This window comes from Bidens hawaiensis, unplaced genomic scaffold (assembly GCF_021521415.1).
Source record: "Bidens hawaiensis isolate Kalapana, Puna unplaced genomic scaffold, B.hawaiensis_p1.1 tig00007801_1, whole genome shotgun sequence".
NCBI classification, from domain to species: Eukaryota; Viridiplantae; Streptophyta; class Magnoliopsida; order Asterales; family Asteraceae; genus Bidens; species Bidens hawaiensis.
Genome location: NW_027491542.1, coordinates 802,958 through 823,692, shown reverse-complemented (window position 1 = coordinate 823,692; position 20,735 = coordinate 802,958). Strand labels below are relative to the sequence as shown.

General features: G+C 37.5%; 1 long non-coding RNA gene across 1 annotated transcript in view; it reads right to left on the bottom strand.

Moving 5' to 3' along the window:
- LOC143636166 (uncharacterized) overlaps positions 1 to 20,735 on the bottom strand; it is a 108,732-nt gene that overhangs the window by 17,206 nt on the left and 70,791 nt on the right. The gene's annotated exons all lie outside the window — the stretch shown is intronic.

Here is a 20,735-nt window from a genome sequence, read left to right as displayed (position 1 = left end):
AAAGAGGTATCCACGGTGTCACGGTGATAAAGGCGTGACTCCAAGCTGATATCTTGCACCTTCTTTTTCTTTTTCTTGGATGGAGTAGCCTTGTTAGGTTGAGCTTTGCACTTGCCGGCTGCCTTCGATCCATCTGCACCAGCAACTTGCACCTCATCTCGAGCGTTAGTGTCATCAGTCGCTTGACGAACACCCTCGCCACCCGTCGACGGGTTAGTGGCGGCTTTTGAATCCAACTTGCGGGTTAGACCTACAGTTGAACGCGATGGGTTATTAGCATCAACTGTAAATCCTTCCTCGTAGAGTGATAACTCCTCACTGGACGAAAGAAGTACTACCACTCCGCTGGAAGTAGCAGCAGTAACGGGTCGAGGTTGTGGAATCCTCTCACCTTTCAAGACAAACTCCTCACCTTGAGCGAACATCGCCTCGGAAACCACAGGCTCCGGGCTAAGAGTAGTGGAAAATAAAAAATTGTTACGGGTACGCTCCAAGAAAGGTACGTCCCTCCGATCGATGGTGCGACGTACCATCATACCTCCCTCGCGATCTAGAAGAGTGATGAACACGAAACCCTCGTCTATGCAAGAAAATAATGAAGTTAAGAACAAGGAAAGATTCAAGTTAGCAACATACTTACGTTTATCTGAGTCCTCGTAATACGGTTCTAGTTGAGGGAACGGCCATAAGCGGCTCATCTTCGCATGAACCATCGCCCCTTCGTGAATAGGGTGCATGGGTGTTGGCGTTTGGGTCAAAGTGTTGAACCATTTATAACCCTCGTATTCAATGGCGGGGATCTCGGGAGCTGCGTCTTCCGGTTTACGTCGGGCCATTGTGAATGGAATAACATCTTCCCGGATCCAAAAGAACTTGGATTTCCATCCATGAAAACTCTGGATCCATTCAAAGCCGATTGGACCCTTTCCGGTAGTAGCAAAACCATACCATCTGTCATGATACGTCATCTTGTAAAAAATGGCAAACATGTTGACGGATGGATCGTAGTTGTGAGATTGGCAACAGAATTCGAAGTGTCGAATTCTCAACAATCCAAATGGGTGAATTTGGGATAAATGGAGCCCATAGGCTTTCAGAACGGATCGAACGATCATCACGGGTAGCCGGAAGTTACCCGTGGTAAAATGGTCCAGGTATACGGCCATCTTCTTCGCCGGCGGCGCCGTGGCAATTGCACCTTCTGCCGGACGTTCGGCTTCCCATTCCGGTGCTAGTCCATATACGTTTTTCACGTCATCAAAGTCTTTTTCTTTGATATTACATCCAACCTCGTGGATGGCAGGAGGATTCTTCTTGTCAACCGCCATTGTAATATGAATGACGGAATAGAAAGCTAAAGTTGAGAAGATTTCAAATCTGTTGGCTATTGAAAGAGAAAGTTTGAAAGTGATAAAAATGAATTCGAGATCATAAGCGGTTTATTTATACTCATCGCAATAAATGCGTCTGATGGATTAATAGAAGAGAGAGAAAGTACGGGCCGTTGGATGACTGACACGTCAGGCGGGAAATTCGAAAAAGAGTGTACAGGCTGTAAAGAGGCGTCCCATCAGCCGTCGCTTAAAATTTCTTTCCCCGCCACGTCGTTAATATCATCCAATTTGCAAAATTCAAAAATCCAAAATATCTTGCAAAGAAATTATCTTGTAAACAAGAACACAGTTATCAAGGCGTAAAAGTTCTTTTCATTAATAGTCAAAATGGTGATTACAAAAATACAAAGAACAGCTACAAGCCATACAAACTAAGTCTACGGGTTAGGGGCTGATGTGTCTTCTAGGGCATTGGGAGGAGTATCCTCAGACTTTTCGTCCTTAAATTCATCATCTGTGTACACCCGCAGCTGCTTCACGCCATCTTCAGCGGACGCAAATTCCGGAAGCATGTTCTGCAGCGGGAATACTAGAGTATCATACTCCTTAACCCGCATATCATATTCCTGTTTCGTGTCGAGGCCATGTAACGGATGACTTTCAACAGACTGGCCGGATTAAGAAAACGCCATCCCTTCATTGAAACCTTTCATCCGGCCAACTCCCTCGGAAGCAGTCATCAGGTTTTACAAAACAATCAGTCAACTCGGTGCTTCCCTTAATGTGCCAGATGACCTGACAACGAAACATGTTAGCATCTATACAAAATATAAGAATAAATAATTAATGAGGGAAACTTACAGAGTCAAGTCCTTGGTTAAGGAACCAATGTCGATCTTGCTCAGCACGCTCCGCCCTAATCCGAAGCGCCTGTAGTTCATTATTTGCTTCAGAGGCACGGGCCTCTGCTTCAGAACGAGATTGCAGCAAGGAATCGTAAGTAGACTGCATTTCAGTGGCAGTCTTGTCTTTAAGTTCAGCTTTCTCGTTGTGCATCTTCAATTCGGCCTCAAGTTCTTGAATCCGATTACTCTGAATGGTCACCGGGCTTTCTAGAACTGAATTTGATTCTTGAGCGCGAGCCAGTTCATCCTTCTTATTCTGGGTTTCAGCAAGGGAAGACTCTAGAAGAGAGTTTTGCTTCTCGCAAGCTTCTTTCCAGCGTTGGGCAGCAGCAGCGCTTCGATCATTTTCTTGTTTAAGGGCAGCCTCGGCATCAGTTTGTTTCCACCTGGCTGCACTCGCTCCTTTACGATGCTCCTCGGCATCCTGCTTCGCAGCATTTATGGCCCGAGAGGCCTCACCTCTTTCCCCCCATCGTACGCCACTCGCGTAAGATTTCCTGGCTACAAGCTATACTGTTAGCCAAGGAAACAGAAAGATCAACATGAAGATCTTCGCGAGAACTGCCACGAAGATGCTCCATCTCTGCAGGAGGCACCCAATGCTTGACGAAACTAACACAGGTCCCGGGGTCAGAAAACCGGGACCCATTAACAATATCCCAAGGAGGGACGAACAAGTCGTAGTCCCCTCCCAAAATTGCATCCCCGAAATATTGGGAGCTCGAAGTATCAAGACGAATGGGGATTAAGGAGGAATGTTGAGGGGCACTTTGTGTTGAACCCCCTCCAACTTCATGGACAGATGGTCCAAATTGAAAATCTCCTCCTGCACCAGTAGCTAACGGTGAAGAGGCAGAGAAAAATGGAGGAGCAGGTCGGGAGGGAGATTTATAAATCCTGAACCCAGCTTCATCAACAGCTGGGTCATTACCTGCGTAACCAGTGGGTCCCCCAGCCTGGAAAAGATAGTCAAAAGAATCGTTATTACCAGGCTGGACATTTGAGTCCGTAAGAGGGGTAGCAGGCTTGTCCCCCACCTCCTACTCCGGAGGAGGAAAAGGTTGTTTCTCAATGATTGGGGGCGGAGTGGGCAGTCTCTCGGATACTTCCTCCTTCACCGGAAAGAGGAAGTATTTCGCGGTCTTCTCGAGGATAGGCATATCCTTCGCGTCGCGAATACTCTTCATTACGTGACCTCTGTCATCAAATAGAGCGTTTATCATAGGTCCCGAACCTGGAAAGAGAAACACCAAGATCAGTCATACAATCTTCATATAGTAATAAAAGGAAAATAACTTACGCTCGTCTAAGCCACAAAACGCGGGCTCCAAAAACCGAGAAGTCCATATACGGCTCATTCCTGCCCATACGAGGGCTTCCTTCGGTAACGCCCGCATCGGAGTTGGATTGGAAACCAAAAAACGGAACCATTCTTGCCCCTCATGGGCAGCAGGGGTGATGTTTGGAAGTGCCTCATTAACCGGACAGCATACAATAGTCTCCGGTACCACACCCTCAGAAATCCAGAAAAATTTGTTCTTTCAATATTTTGAACCTACCTCAACTTCTCGACCGATCCTCCTGTCAGTTATCGCTTGACAGGTAAACCACCCATTTCGGTTGATCATTCGGTAAAAACCAACGAACCAGTCAATACGAGGCACCATCTCATGAGCCATACACACGAATTCATAGTGACGAATTCCCCTGACAGCACGAGGATGCAACTGTGATAAATGTATCCTAAAAGCACCCAGTAACCTCATCAAAAACTTTGTCACAGGAAAACCGAAGTTCCCATAGACAAAGAAGTCTGAATAGATTTCCATTTTCCCTGGGGGTGGAAAGCTAGCTATAGAACCGACAGCAGGGAATTCCGGTCCCCGTTCTGGTGGAATATCGTAGGTCTCAAGGAGTTTTTGGTATTCAGACAGGTCCCATTGAACCTCTGTTTCGTCAATTTCAGATTGTGCACTTGCCATTATAATGATAATCGAAGTAGTTTCAAGAAAATTGAAGGTTTCAAATAAAGAAAGTAAGAAAATATTCAGAATTCAGAAGTGATAAAACTTTAACGAGAAGTTAAACTCCACTATTTATACCCATAGCAATTAATGTGATGGGATATGAACAGTGGAGAGAAGAAAGATCACCCAATAGGCAAACGTCACGTCACGCGGGAAATTCGAAAAAGAGAAAAAGGCGAACAGTCGGGTACAGTGATAGCCGGCATAAACGTCACATCTTTTGACACACTCGCCCGCGAGTGTTCAATTTGTCCTTTTTTCATGATTATCCATAGCAACAAAAGATATTTCTCACCAGCTTGCAGAATAAAAATCCCCAAATACGCATTAAGTCCAAAATTTCACCCGCATGAAGTACTTCACGCGGAAGAAACACTGGACTGGGGGACTTATAGAGGTAGGGTACTGAAAAGACCCAAATACCCTTAAATAGTACCCGCGGGTCAATCAGAAGTCCCTCATAAGGCACCCGCGGGGCATATAGGTCACCCGCATAATCACCTAAGGAAGAAGCACCCTCACAAGACATGCGGAAGCATCCTGGCACCCTCAAAAGTTATCCGCGAGACGGAATATTAGTCCGCGTAAATAATTATGAGGTAATGCCCCGGGACTGCTGTCATTAATTAATAACATTCTAGAAGATCTACCAAGACGCCTCCTTGAGCAATACGTGATGTATCAGCCAATTAATGGAGAACACCTGGCCAGGTCGTTATAACCATGCACATGGCCAGGGTTGTTTATGATCCTATCATATGAAGACACGTGTCCAGGTTGTTATACATGCACATGCAACGCATAAACTAAACCTATGATATGAGGACACGTGTCCAGGCGGTTACAAGAGCATCTTCCAAAGGGACAGCTAGCCCAATCATCTTCCCACACCCTCCGGCTATAAATACTTCCCCAACCATCATGAGGTATTCATATTATTCACTCGAACTGTACTCTCTCAATTTACTTAAGTACTTTATCTTCGTCGGAATTGTACTTATTCTCACGCCGGAGGGTGGTTACGGGAAGACCCCCCCTCTTGTCCTTCCCGTAGCGAGCTCATGGTGTCTGTTTTGCAGGTTCACGTCATTAGACTTTAGGGATTGTGTTCATATCGTATTAGCAGTTAACCGTATCCTACCCTGTTGACACATTGGATCTAAGACCTATTAAGGGGAGTAGATCTGTGTCTCTTCACCATGTTTATATAATTACATTAAAAATTAATATATATATATATATATATATATATTAGTTTTTATCTCCCGTATTACGGAATTATATTATTTGTTTTTAATATTTATATATTCTTTTGGATTCTAATTTTGTTTATTGTAAGGAAAAGTTAATAATATGCTTAATATTTGATTGTTAAAAGGTTCATAAATAAACGAGATGTTATAGCTCGGGTTAAAAGATATATGGTTTGGTGAGACCTATGAACCGCTTCGTTTTTTTACTATAAAGTCGTTTCTTAATTATAGTTAATATCTCCTTTTAAAAAATCAGATATTAATTTTTAATATATCATTATTTTATAGGATTTCACCAAATATTTGGTGATGCTAATTTTTAATTAAATTAAATGTTATTACCCGTTTAAAGGATATTTGGGGTTGGTGAGACCTATACCCGTGAATTCGGGTCAAATACATGAGAAACCTCAACTTACAAATAAAGGAATCTGATGGCTTGAGAAAATGTAAAGAGCAACCAGAAAGTTTGTAAAAGTTTCGTTTATATATATTTAAGGTTAAATGATTAAAAAAATTGTTTCATAAAATGAAAACATATTAGAGTTTTTTTCTTACAATTTTCAACAAAGACCACGAAAGTCCTCCATGTAGCCTTGCCTTACGAGGTCTGAAACTTAACCAACCAAGGCCGGATAAGTAACTACCAAAGGTAACAAGGGTTGTATTATATATATGTTGTTCCATATGCTTCAAGTATAAATTAAGAGTTAGTAAACTAATAAAAAGATGAAGAACTAACTTAGTTTGAAAACTTGACATAAACATGAAAAACAACCTTGAATGATTCTTAAATTTGAGTGAGGAAAGAGTTTATGAGCAAAGATTTATGTGGGAAAGGGTTGGGTATTTATAGAAAGAGTTTAATTTGGTTAAACAAGTGATTTGGTGATAAGAACTTGGGGTTTAATGGATGATAAACCAAACAAGGAGACAAGTTGGTCTAGAATTATTTTTATAACTTTCAAAAATAACCGAATGACCCCCGAAGTTCGTTTTAAGTGATTTTAACGCGTTTCAAGGCCCGAAAATGATGTTTTCAAGCCCCAACAAGTGTAAAACAGTATTGTAACATAAAAAAATCATTTTGATTATATCATAAGTTTCGGTTTACAAAACGGGTCGGTTTACACGACAAACGAATACAAAAACAAATACAATCGAGACCTGAATCTGACGAATGTCACAGTATCCCCTATTTTAAGAAAATTTCATCCCGAAATTAAGATGAAGATGATGATGCAAACAAGTGTGGATACTTCTCTTTAATTTTGTCTTCTCGTTCCCAAGAAAATTCTGCGTCACGCCGTGATTCCCAACGAACTTCGACTAACCGAATACGACTACGCTTGGTTTTCTTCTGACTACGATCCATGATCTCAACGAGTCGTTCAACCATAATCATCGACTCATCGACATGTACTTCGTCAAGAGGTATATGGAGATTACCCTTGGCTAAGCACTTTTTATGATTTGAAACATGAAAAGTCGGATGAACACCCCAAGTTCTTGCGGTAGTTCAAGTCGATAAGCCACATTCCCAACACGTTCAAGAATTTTAAAAGGACCAACGAAACGAGGAGCTAGCTTACACTTCTTTCCAAAACGGACTACTCCCTTCCAAGGAGATACTTTTAGAAGGACAAGATCGTCAACATTAAATTCGATCGGTTTTCGCCGTTTGTCGGCGTAATTCTTTTGACGACTTCTAGCTGCTAGGAGGTTCTTACGGATTTGATCAATGACGTCGGTGGCTTCTTGAACCATTTCAGGTCCCGTTATTTGAGCTTCACTGATTTCGTACCAATTAATCGGGGAACGACATTTACGATCGTAAAGAGCTTCAAAAGGAGCCATCTCGATGCTAGAATGATAACTGTTGTTATACGAGAACTCGATGAAAGGAATGTGAGAATCCTAATTCCCACCGAAATCAAGAACACACGCTCGTAGCATATCCTCGAGTGTTTGAATCGTACGTTCGGATTGACCGTCCGTTTGGGGATGATAAGCGGTGCTAAGGTCGAGACGTGTTCCCAAAGTTTCTTGAAGCGAACGCCAAAAATGATAAGTAAAACGAGCATCGCGATCAGAGATGATAGACAATGGCAAACCGTGTCGACACGCAATTTCCCGAACATAGACTTGAGCAAGCTGCTCCACATAATACTTCTCACGAATCGGAATGAAATGAGCAGACTTGGTTAAACGATCAATAATCACCCAAATACTATCGTTGCTTTTTTGGGTGTTGGGTAGTTTAGCGATAAAGTCCATAGCAATTTCTTCCCATTTCCAAACGGGAATCGGTGGTTGATCGAGTAGACCAAAAGGTCTTTAGATACATACAATGCTACGTCCTTTTTCATACCCGACCACCAAAAGGTAGCACGAAGATCGAAAGACATCTTATCCGCACCGGGATGAACAGAATACGGCGAATTGTGAGCTTCGTCGAGTATACAAGTACGAAGGTCACCGCGATCGGGAACCCACAAACGATTAAGAAAGTACAAAAGACCATCGGGTTTGGTTTCGAATTGAAGTTCGGCTCCACATGACATTTCGTCGTACATGTCACCTTCTTCAACGGAGGTACGCTGAGCTTGAAAGATACGAATTTGAAGATCGGTTTGAACAACAACGCTTAAAAGCATAACATATTTAACATTAACATTTCGAATTAGGGGTTCGGAGACAACATTCGCTTTACCGAGATGGTAGTGAATCTCGCAATCATAATCACTACGTAATTCGGCCCATCGTCGTTGTCCCATGTTGAAATCTTTTTAGTCAAAAATATGTTGAAGGCTTTTATGATCGGTAAAAACCATACATTTTGTACTATAAAGGTAATGTCTCCAGATTTTGAGAGCGAAAATGACGGCACCAAGTTCGAGATCATGAGTCGTATAGTTCTTCTCGTTGACCTTAAATTGCCTTGACGCATAAGCGATGACTTGACCTCGTTGCATGAGAACACAACCAAGGCCTTGATGAGAAGCGTCACAAAATACAACAAAATCGTCGTTTCCATCGGGAAGGGTTAGAATGGAAGCATTGCAAAGCATTTCCTTGAGAGTATGAAAGGCTTCCTCTTTCTTGGAACCCCAATCGAATGGTTTTCCTTTATGAGTGAGGGGGGTGATGGGCAAAGAGATTTTGGAAAAGTTTCGAATGAAACACCGATAATACCTGGCCAAACCGAGTAATGATTGAATTTCCGTGGGTGTCGTTGGAGTTTTCCAATCCTTAACGGCCTCAATTTTAGCGGAATCAACATGAATACCTTTGTCGTTTACGATATGTCCCAAAAATTGAACTTCCTCTAGCCAAAATTCACATTTGGAGAATTTGGCATAGAGTCGTTCGTTTTTAAGGAGATCGAGAATGAAACGCAAATGATGCACATGTTCGGCTTTGGTCTTGTAGAAGATAAGGATGTCATCAATAAAGACAATAACGAATTTATTAAGGAATGGTTTGAAAACGCGGTTCATGAGATCCATAAATACCGCGGGTGCGTTAGTTAACCCAAAAGGCATAACCAAAAATTCAAAATTTCCATATCGAGTACGGAAAGCGGTTTTCAGAACGTTTTCTTTGCAAACATGCAATTGATGATAACCCGATCGAAGATCGATTTTTGAGAATCAAGTTGCACCTTGAAGTTGGTCGAAAAGATCATTGATTCGTGGAAAGGGATATCGAGTTTTAATTGTGAGTTTGTTAAGCTCTCGATAATAGATGCACATACGAAACAAACCATCCTTCTTTTTCATGAAGAGAATGGGAGCGCCCCAAGGAGAAGAGATAGAACGAATGAAACCTTTATCAGAAAGTTCTTCGACCTGGTTTGATAATTCTTGCATTTCCGACGGGGCTAAACGGTAAGGAGCCTTGGCCACGGGCATTGCGCCGGGCACAAGATCGATTCGAAATTCAATCGGACGAACGGGTGGAAGACCGGAGACATCATCGGGAAAGACGGCGAGAAAATCACGAACAATAGAAATATCTTGGATTTTCTTTTCCTTTTTGTCTTTTACCACCGCGAGAGTTAGGAACGGAACATACTTTTGGCGTAAGTATTTTTGAGATTGAGAGCACGACACGAGGTTAAGCCTTCTAGAAGTTGCTTTGCCGAAGACTTTAAGAATTTTACCGTTGACGAGCGTAATGCGAATAAATTTATCGAAGCAAACGACTTCGGCACGGTGCAAAGATAACTAATCCATGCCTACTATGATATCGAAACTTCCCATTTGCATCGGGATGGGATCGATGGAGAATTTATGATTAGCAAGGATGAGAGTACAATCGCGGACGACGGAATTGATGGTGATACAATTGTCATTGGTGACTTCAACAGAAAACGGTCGGGAAAGCTTGGTTCGAGGCATAGCAAGTTTAGACTCAAATTTCAAAGAAATAAAACTTCTATCGGCACCAATATCAAATAAAATAGAAGCCAAATGATGGTTCACCAAAAACAAACCGTTCACAACATCGTTCGTCACTTGAGCTTGATTAGCATTCATCATGAAAGCTCGCCCTTGATTGTCATGGTTTCCTTGGGTTACTTGAGGTGGGGGGGGGGGGGATGTGGTGCTTGAATGGCTTGCATAGATTGGATGAGTGGTGCATTAAGTTTAAGAAGTTGAGGTTGGTAGGTTTAGACTTGGTAGGCTTGGGTTTGGTAATAGGGCACGGTCATGGTTTGGGCTTGGTTAGTGAAGGCTAAGCGAGGGCAATTTTTGTGGAAGTGGTTAGGATCGCCACAATTGAAGCAAGCTCGGGGTTGTTGGGGTTGGTTTTATGGGTATGGAGCATATCGGTTTTGGGAATTTGGGGGAGTGGTTCTTGGTTGGTTAGATTGGGTTTGTTGTGCGGATCGGAATGTGGTGTTGAGATGACCGAAACGGTTACAAATGGTGCATTGGCGACATGGCAAGTGTGATGGGTGATGACGTTGGCAATTGTTGCACAATGGAAAGGTACTGGTATAGGGTCTTCGGATTTGTGGCGGAGCTTGGGTTTGTTGTTGAGGTTGTGGTTGGGTAACGACAAAGTTTTGGTGATTGGTTTTAGGTTTCTTTTTGTTGTGGTTGTTGTTTTGGCTGGAAGAGTTTGAGTAGTTAATGGCTTGAGGTGGTGGGCCAACTTTGGCTTGTGGTGCGGGTTCAGGCTTAGCTTTCTCACTTGACTTCTTGAGGGTTAGTGTACCCGCTTTCACATGGTTTTCCGATAGCGCACCAGCTAGAGTGATAGCGTCCTCAAGGTTCACGGGTATGCTACTCATTATTGAGTCCCGGATTTGCAATGGTAGGCCCCCAATGTATTTTTCAAGTTCACGTTCGGTAGGGGTAACAAGTGAGGGACGAGGATGCTTAGTTCGTGGAAACGGAGCTAGTAGGCGGCATTGTCACCACTTTCTTGCTTTAAGTTCCAAAATTATTCCTCGAGCTTTTGGAGCTAATGTTTAGGTCATAATTTCTTAATCATGAGTGCCTTTAGATTGGACCAAGGAAGAGCCATAGCCGTTTCCGATCCTTGGAGGTGCATAACACTACCCCACCATGTAAGAGCCGTTTTTCTAAACATGCTCGAAGCGAAATTTGTCCTTTTCTCTTCGGGGCACTCGCTGTGTCGGACCACACTCTCGATCGATTCGAACCATTGCAACAAAGTGGTTGCACAGTTGATTCCAAAGAACACAGTAGGGTTAGCACTTGTAAATTGCTTAAACAAGTAAGATGCGGGTTTGGGTTCAACGGGTGCAACAACGGGTGGAGGTTGGGTAGCTTGGATTTGGGTTACAAGTTCGGGATCACAGCAGCCATTTGCTTGACGATGAAAGTAGCCATACGTCGGTTGGAGTTCTTGCGCGGATTGCGGCTTACCGGAGGCATGCTAAAAATTATAAAGAAATGGAATAAGTTTGAGGTAACAAGAAATGAATAGGAGGGTGTATAAAAATAAAATAAAAGGCTAAGTTTGATTTGTGAATCCTAGAGTTAGTGAGGAGAAGATGTTAGTGTTAAAAAAATATAAAACTTTGTATATAAATAACAATTCATAAACAAAACGTAAATGATTTTGAGAGGTTAGAGTTTGAAAATTTGAGATTTCGAGATTTATAATGTCGGAAAATCGTACATGAACCACCATGATTTGATATTCCGACACTAAAAATATTTTTATAAAACACCACGTTGGAGTCTAAACATGTGCACGAACCACCGCGTCTTTTTCTTGTTTTCGACTCAAATAACGATAATAACACATTAAAATGGAGATACAACAAGATGTTAAAACACTAGTCCACGAACCACCGTGGCTTTTATGTTTCAACACAAAAAATTGGATAGCGACCGGAACGCTCGCATTCGACTACTTAAAGTATTAACAAATATAACACGGTTCGTTGGCCTAGAAAACGAGCACTATAATTCAACCATCCCAGGTAAGTAAATCACCTTTGATTCTTGGAATCTTTTTGTCAAATGGTCGTTTTATAATGTCTCGTTTACTATGATGGCTACAAACCCGATATAAATGCAACATATTAAGGGATTTGAAACAACGGGATCCAAGTTAAGCTTGTAATCCATAAAATACAATGAAAATATACTTTTTGCGTTTTAAGGTAAGGGTACCTTGGAAATATATGAAAGTGTGTGTATGTGAATATTTATGATATTGGTGAATTTTAAACAAGTTTATAAATAAACATGCGAAATGAACAATCAAAATAGAGTAAACATGTATAAGTGCACGTATAGGACCCCAAAGCATAACAATACTAGGTCGTTACGTCTAACCACCTATCCTATTGTCATGGCTCTGATACCAATCTGTCACACCCCGACCAAAGACGGCGGAACATGCCGGGATGCGACGGATTGCCCATAAGCGCATGACACTATTTAAAGCGCCAATATTTAACAACTCATTTAATTTCACAAAATCATAATCGTCACATAACATACTTGTTCATACAATGATCATCACAAAATATAGCAAATAAATATATTGTTCATTTTGCTAATAACCTAAAGGTATTTGTGATGTTTTCTTCAAGCTCCCAATATCAACCTAAATGCAAACCTGTAACATTTCATAAAATAATGTTTATCAACACAAAGGTTGGTGAGCAATTCATTGTTTTGAGCATATATGTATATAATAAGAAAAGCCACAATCTTGTATACGAAACAACAAATAAATAACAATAATTTGGATAACATGAGGTCGCTAATAAGAATACATTAGCAGCACCGTCTATAAGAGAATACCAAATAGATTCGGATTTCATGAGGTCGTTAATAAGAATACATTAACGGCACCGTGCTATAAGAGAATACCAAATAGTTCACGGATTTATGAATCAACCCTCCAAAAGCGATAAAACACATAAGCATATAAACATATAAGAATAAAACATCAAATCGATCATTTATTTAAGTAAAGTATGCAATAACGGTTGTGGTTTTAAGATTCAAGTATAAAGCATTTAATTTGAATAAGTATGAAATGTCACCCCCAAAACGAAAGGTGGAAAACGGGGTATGAAATACTCACATTTAAGTATTAAACTTGGTTCGGAAAAAGTTAGGAAAATGGAAAGACTGGTCTAGCGAGCAAGGCTTAAAATAAAAATAAAAGCCTTGAATTAGAAATGTTGTTTTAGGAATACTTTAAAATAAAAGATAAAAAATGTAAGCATTTAAAGTTTAAGGTTTAAAAGTAACTATTTAAGAAATTGTAATAATAACCCTTTAAAAATGTAAGTTTGCTCGAATCGGGTTGAAGTATCTAACCTTGATATTTACTCAACCTATGTTAAGTAATAAGGTGGGTAAAAAAGCAAGAATGCAAGTCCCTTTGGAATATAGATACTAAAACGGGTTTTAACGAGTGTTCGGGTTGTTGGTTCGGGACTTGATAATTGGTCAAACCCAAAGTTAACTTTTCGGAATATTAAATGTTATGAGATAATTCATAAAAATATATTAACACTTAACCAAGTATGTAGTTCTATTGTTTTAGAACTAAAAACGCACGTTAATCGAGTGTTCGGTTTTGTCGGTCCAAACTTGTTATAAGATCAAGTTGGATTCAACATTCCAAGTACTTTAATAAAATATTTAAAATCAGTTTGTAAAGTATTTTTAAATAAATATACAAGTCTTGATAGCTAAAAACTCACTTGTGTGTCTTAAGCGAGTGAAAATCGGTTTAGTTTGGTTTGGTTCGGTTTCCATCTCACAATAAGTTCATAGATGGTTTCCACATGCCCAAATATCAAAGAACTTGTATAATAACTTATAAATGATGAAACTTAAGTTTTACAACCAAAAAGTTAATAATAAGGTCTTTAAACGAAAGTTCGGTTTTCGATTCGGATCTAGTTTCGGGTTAAGACCGAGGTTAGAATCTTCAAACCCATAACCATAAAACTTATAATAATGATTTTAGAAACTTAAATCCAACATAAAGCATGTTTAAACAATTATTTAACTAAATTAGTAACAAAGTTCGGTTTACGGTTTGGAGCTATTTACGGTTAAACCGAGGCATAGACTCTTCAAACCCATAACCATGGAAATTGATAAATAAGAAAGATAAGTATAAGTTAGCATGGTTAGTAAGCAATAATAAAGTTAGATTGTTAGGTGCGGAAAATATATAATAAAGACACGAAAGTCCTCCATGTAGCCTTGCCTTTCGAGGCCTGAAACTTAACCAACCGAGGCCGGATAAGTAACTACCAAAGGTAACAAGGGTTGTATTATATATATGTTGTGCCATATGCTTCAAGTATAAATTAAGAGTTATTAAACTAATAAAAAAATGAAGAACTAACTTAGTTTGACTTTGGAAGTCAAACTTGACATAAACATGAAAAACAAACTTGAATGATTCTTGAATTTGAATGAGGAAAGAGTTTATGAGCAAGGATTTATGTGGGAAAGGGTTGGGTATTTATAGGAAGAGTTTAATTTGGTTAGACAAGTGATTTGGTGGTTAGAACTTGGGTTTAATTGATGATAAACCAAACAAGGAGACAAGTTGAGCTAGAATTATTTTTATAACTTTCAAAAATAACCGAATGGCCCCCGAAGTTCGTTTTAAGTGATTTTAACGCGTTTTAAGGCCCGAAAAGGATGTTTTCAAGCCCCAACAAGTGTAAAACAATATTGTAACATAAAAACCATAATTTTGATTATATCATAAGTTTCGGTTTACAAAACGGGTCGGTTTACACGACAAAAGAATACAAAAACAAATACAATCGAGACCCGAATATGACGAATGACAATAGGTTTGGCTATTTCTTTACACATACTAGAGATTAACCGTTTTAAGACCATCCGCTATGGGCGCAGTGATGGGCGACCTTGGGGGCGGAGAGCGCGAAACACTGCCGGGAGTGGGGAGCGGAAGGTGGGGCGCAGTGGGATCATGTGAGGATCTTCACACACACATACATATATTTGTGTGTGTGTGTGAATATATATGATCATGCGAGAACTATTGTGAAATTGAGAACTTTAAGAACCATTTTAGACCATAAAAAACTCAAAAAAAAAATCATAGAACATAAAAAACGCAAAAATGAAAAAAGTAAAAAAAATCAACATTCTTATTTATAATCCCAATTTCATAAAAAATAGCGTCTCGGTTTAGTTAAATTATACAAATATGTATAGTATGTACATATGTACATACGTGTTTTTATACACATATGTACAATTTAAGGTAAATGATAGTGTACATATGTGTATATTACGTAACTAGAGATTAAATGAAATTATACACATGTGTATAATACTAAGTTTTTTATTTGTTTATGTTTTTAGGAAACCGGAATGAAATATAAGAATTTTGGTTTTTTAATTTTTAAAAATTTTTGTTTCTTTTTCTTTTAAAATTTTTCAAATATTTTTTTCAAAGGTTTTTTATGTGGCTCAAAATGTTTCTCAAAGTTTTCAATTTTCAAAGAGTTCTCTTATGATCCTTACTATATATATAAAGCTCATTGGCGCATATATATATATATATATAGATATAGATATGCGCCAATGAGCTTTAAACCGCGGCGGAGCATTATTGGTTGAGGCTTCGATGTTTCCCGATATTTACGTGACGCTGATGTGTCACTGTGAAGGGGCTTCAATGCCACTCACTAAAAAGATGGTTTAAAAGAAAAGGTCCTAAGAATCTTTTGATTACACTTTAATGTAGTTGACTCTAAAACTTGGTGCTCCAAGCTTCTTTCTAGATGATGATCAAGAGTTGGCACATCAGTCAATTCAAATAGGAAATAGGAGAACATGTATTGAGCTAGATATTACAAACATACTTGAACCCAAAAAACAAACCCAAACCTAAAACACTTGGGACGTATGGTAAAATAGGTATAAAGATTAAATTTTAAAAATTTATAAGACGGGTATGATATTGAATGATACTTGACTTCATTACGTAAAACATGCATATTTGTATACCCAAACCGTACTCGAAAACAGGTTATTACATTTTATTATTTTTTTATCCAAACGTAGTAGAGTATTCTACTAGTTAACTAATTTTAAATTTTAATAATTATAGTTTTATTGGATAATAAATTAGAAAAAATGTTAAGAAATGTATTTGAAAGTAATTTTTAACAAATTGACATGTATACTTGATACTATATGGGTAATTACCCAATAAATATATAACAATATGGTTAAGTTACTTATGTGTATAGGGGTGTTTTGTAAAACATAAATTCAAAAAAATCTAAACCGAAATCAAAACCCGAATAAACCAATCCGAATATTCGAATAACAAATTTTGATTCCGGACAGATTCGAATATGGATTTTAAAATTCTTGGATAGTTCAGATTATTTGGATATCCATTTAATCCGAATAATTAATGTGTTTCTAATAGTTTTATATAGCCCAGCCCATTAACATTTACAATAACCCTAACTTTCATCTTTGACTCCAAATGCAAAAATGACATAACACTTCGTTGTTATACTCTCTAACATACCCAAGATTAGCCACTATCATTGTTCCGTCGATTGTTGTCCGACATCCGTCGTCGCTGCTCCATTTGTGTTTCAAACTCGGCGTGTTGTTAGAGATTTTGAGTATATTCCATTTGTGCTTGGTTATTAATTTGATACTCATGTACTAGAGTATAATGATATATTGATGTTTTTTTTTTCTTTTTTGATTGCGTTTACACTTACTCCATATCACAATATCTTTTATATATTAACTAATGTTAAACCTGGGGCGTTGTGCCGGACATTTCGGTAATATCGGGTGGTAGTTAGTAGTAAAGCCCAAGAGTTGTCGGTCCCCGGATATTGAGGCGGTAAGCTGACACGAATTCAGTTGATCTCGGTTACGTGCGTTATGGTATCGAGAGTAAAACTCGGACATCGGTAAAACCTGAACGTTGTCAATCCCGGCTATTGAGGCGGTGAGTATACGTAGATTCGGTCGGTATCAGAACTAAACAAAAAAAATTGGCATTTAATTGGTTTTTGTTACGTTCGTTAAGGTACCCGAACTAAAACAAAATAAGGTGAATCTACGTGAATTCAGTCGGTTTCTATCACATTCGTTACGGTACTGGAACTAAAACAACAAAAAAACAAAGTGTCGACTACTAAGGTGCCGCCAAGTCACCCAATCAAACACTTGCGGCAAAAAAAATTCTTTTTTTATATATAAATATAATAATAATTTTAGTGATTAATTTCATTAGACTTTTGTTCGTATACCATTCTAACCTTTTGGATGTCAAGGAATAAAAAATTAGGAAATTTTGTTATCTAGATTTTATCCGAATTCGATAGAATTTATTCAGATGGATTCGGATTGGATAAGAACATCTCTAATTCGGATCGGATCAGGTAGTAGACAATGCCTTAAAAATTTGAATCACTAATCATTCAAATCGAATAACCCGTTATTCGATGAACACCTCTAGTTTAGTATGATAGATGATTTTCTACAGCTATGTATGGAATCAAGAGTACTAATACCCCTCCCAAACTCATATTGCTGCAATTGCTAGTATCAACGTTAATTAGGGTTGTAAACGAATCGAACCAAAGTACATAAATCCTTGTTCATGTTTGATTATTAAGCTTTTATTGGACAATCAAACGGTTCAGGAATACCTAATCGGATGGAATTTCTTGTTCATGTTCATTTATTAAGAAAATGTACGTGTTCGTGAACGGTTCACAAAACAAACAAACACAAACAAATAAACATAGACTATTTTTATTTAATTTTTCTAACCGATAATGATCAAGGTTTGTTTTGTTTACCAAGTCCGTGATGGTGTTTTTATTCTAACATATGTTAATTTACTTGCTTACCAAGTTCGTGATGGCGTTTTTGTTTACCAAGTTCGTCATATGTTAATTTACATATACATTAATCACATAATACACATATATAATTTTGTTTTTGTAGTTGATAACTTGCTTAGATCTATGTGATAAGATTGAAAAAATCATTAAAAAAAACTTTAATGAATAAACATAAACAAACAAACAATTCGAACGTAAACGGATGTTAATGAACATCTTATCGAACGTTCATTTAGCTAATAGAATGGAAGTCTTGTTCATTTTGGTTAATTTATTAAAGAACGGACATAAACAAAGTTCCCGTCGAACACTTTACAAACAATTCGGCAAATGTTTTGTTCGTTTTTAGCCCTAATGCTAATACGTATATACTTCTAGATTACCGATCAACATGAAAAAAAAATAGGTTTTGTAAGTTTTGATATATATCACATATTTGTTTTAGGGTTTTGAAGCTTTTGAATATCCTAATCAAAATTAAGAATCTTAAAATTTTTTACTCAAGATAAAATGGAATCTCGTAAATCACTAATGGTATTAAAAAAAAAAAAAAAAAACTCTTAACGATTATTGGTGGACGGTAGCATTGGTCTAAAATTAAAATGTATAATACACAAAAAAAAAAAAAAAGAAGTTGAGAAGTTGAAAATATCTACATCAAGACTAATATGGTTGTATTAGGAGGTTTGAAGAGAAGAAGGACTATAACTGTAGAACATGATAAAGATGAAGTGGTGAATGGGAAAGTTCTAGAGCAATAATGGTTCTTCTGATGTGTCACATCTCAATTAACTAACATGCATGCGTTTTAAATGATGAGGTAAATTAATGACCATATTTTTATAGTAAATATCAATACCTTTTCTTTTTCTTTTCTGTTAAATTCAAAATGTTGCATTCATTTTTTTTAATAAAGATTTATCATACATCGCATTTTCTTTGCTACATATAGATCTAACTATAAAAATATCTTTTAACAGAAACAATAATAAATTTTGTCAAGGTTATATCATACAAAATTAATAATATAATATGAATCTTGGAAAGTAATAACCTAACCTTAATTCTAGATACGCCTTTTTAGGTTGTTCATCAAAATTATTAAATTATATCAATTCTATAAATTATTTTATTAAGCAGCAAATATTTCTAACTATTTGCATATCATCAAATGTTTCTATATGGGATGATGAGATAAAACATTAAAATTGAAAAATATAAGAAACTTAATAAAGTGCAGGTGATTTTTGGTAGTTTAATACCAAAAGTGTGACGGTTTAGCTAAATAAAGAGTTTTATTGTTCTTATGATTAATTATGAAACCAATTATAGCGAAATATTTTTTTGTTACAATCGTTTTTTTATAACCAGACTGGTATGATCATAAAGCGCCTACATGACTGGGTACAATAATGTACCCTTAAACCGTCATCATTTGAATTGGTTGGTTATGACTTCAACAAGTTGAACCAACATATTTTTTGTTTATTACAAATTCATGTCTTGTTAACCTTACAAATCGATAAAACTTTAAAATGTGTTTACGATATTAGAAATCAGCTGGATCAATGAATCGATAAAACAATCGCTTCAACAGTCACCTAATTAAGAAAACAATTATTATAGCTTCTCAATTGATTGCGTATTGAACACATATCCATGCCACCCTTGCTATACCCTTGTTTGGGTTTTCCTCACTAATATGCAATCGCTTCAAAAACCGTCTATCTCCTCATATTATCACTAAGCCGTTCGTGAACAAAATCGTGTATCCTACTCTTATTTCACATTAACGACACCTCATCCCTCGCTCATCCACATAAGCTATAAAAACAACATTTAATATAGTCTTAGAATATAAAAAAAAAGTTGTTGATTTCAAACTTGCTTTTAACAAGCTAGTGGGGTGCCTGCGTGCAGCGACAGGAAACAACCCTAAAAGTTGTAAACGAGGTTAGTTGAGCTTAGCCCAGCCAAGGCTAGGTCAAGCTTGTCTCATACTTCATACTGTGCTTATTCCGGTCGGCACAAAACTAAAATCGAGTTTAAATCTTAAACTCGAGGCACGCCCGACTAAAAATAAAATTGGCTTGCTCGATTCAGTTAGGTTCGAGTTTAAACCTATTATAATCACATGACAAATTGCATAACTTATTCTTGCCAAAGAGCTAAATATAAAACTCACTTATCCTAACGACCAACAATGTAAGTTAAACAATTAATTAATAATTGCTTAAGCTTTCCCTTTCCCTTTTATAGAATATAAGGTGATCCCTTCACTTTATTAATTTCATCGTTGTTATGAGACAAAGAAGCAGTAAATAATTTTTAAACCTTAAACAAAAGATAATTATTATATGATCTAGAATATTGTACAATATGTTTTAACACTATTTAACTAAACTTACAAACTTAATGTAAAATTACTTATATTTTAAGGTGACAAGGTTTGATTTTTAAGGTGACTAGGATGTGAAATAGATAGTTATGATTTTAATCTTGTAGTGTGTAAAAATTTATTCCTACAAAATAAAAAATATATATTTTACATTAACAAGCTTATCAGTTTCGATTTAATTAACCTGAATAAATAAATGACAGTAGTGGAAAATACGGCCTAACATACAAAAATAAAAAAATTAGATTTTTGAAAAATAAATAAATCTTAATGGTCGAAATTTTCATGATTTTTTTATAACTTGTCTTTCTCTCACCTCCTTCCATAAATGTGATCCTTCCATATGCAACAAAAAACAAAAAAAACAAAAAAAAAAAGAAAAATCCTTAACAAAAACACGCACGCACAAACAACACCATTAAAATGT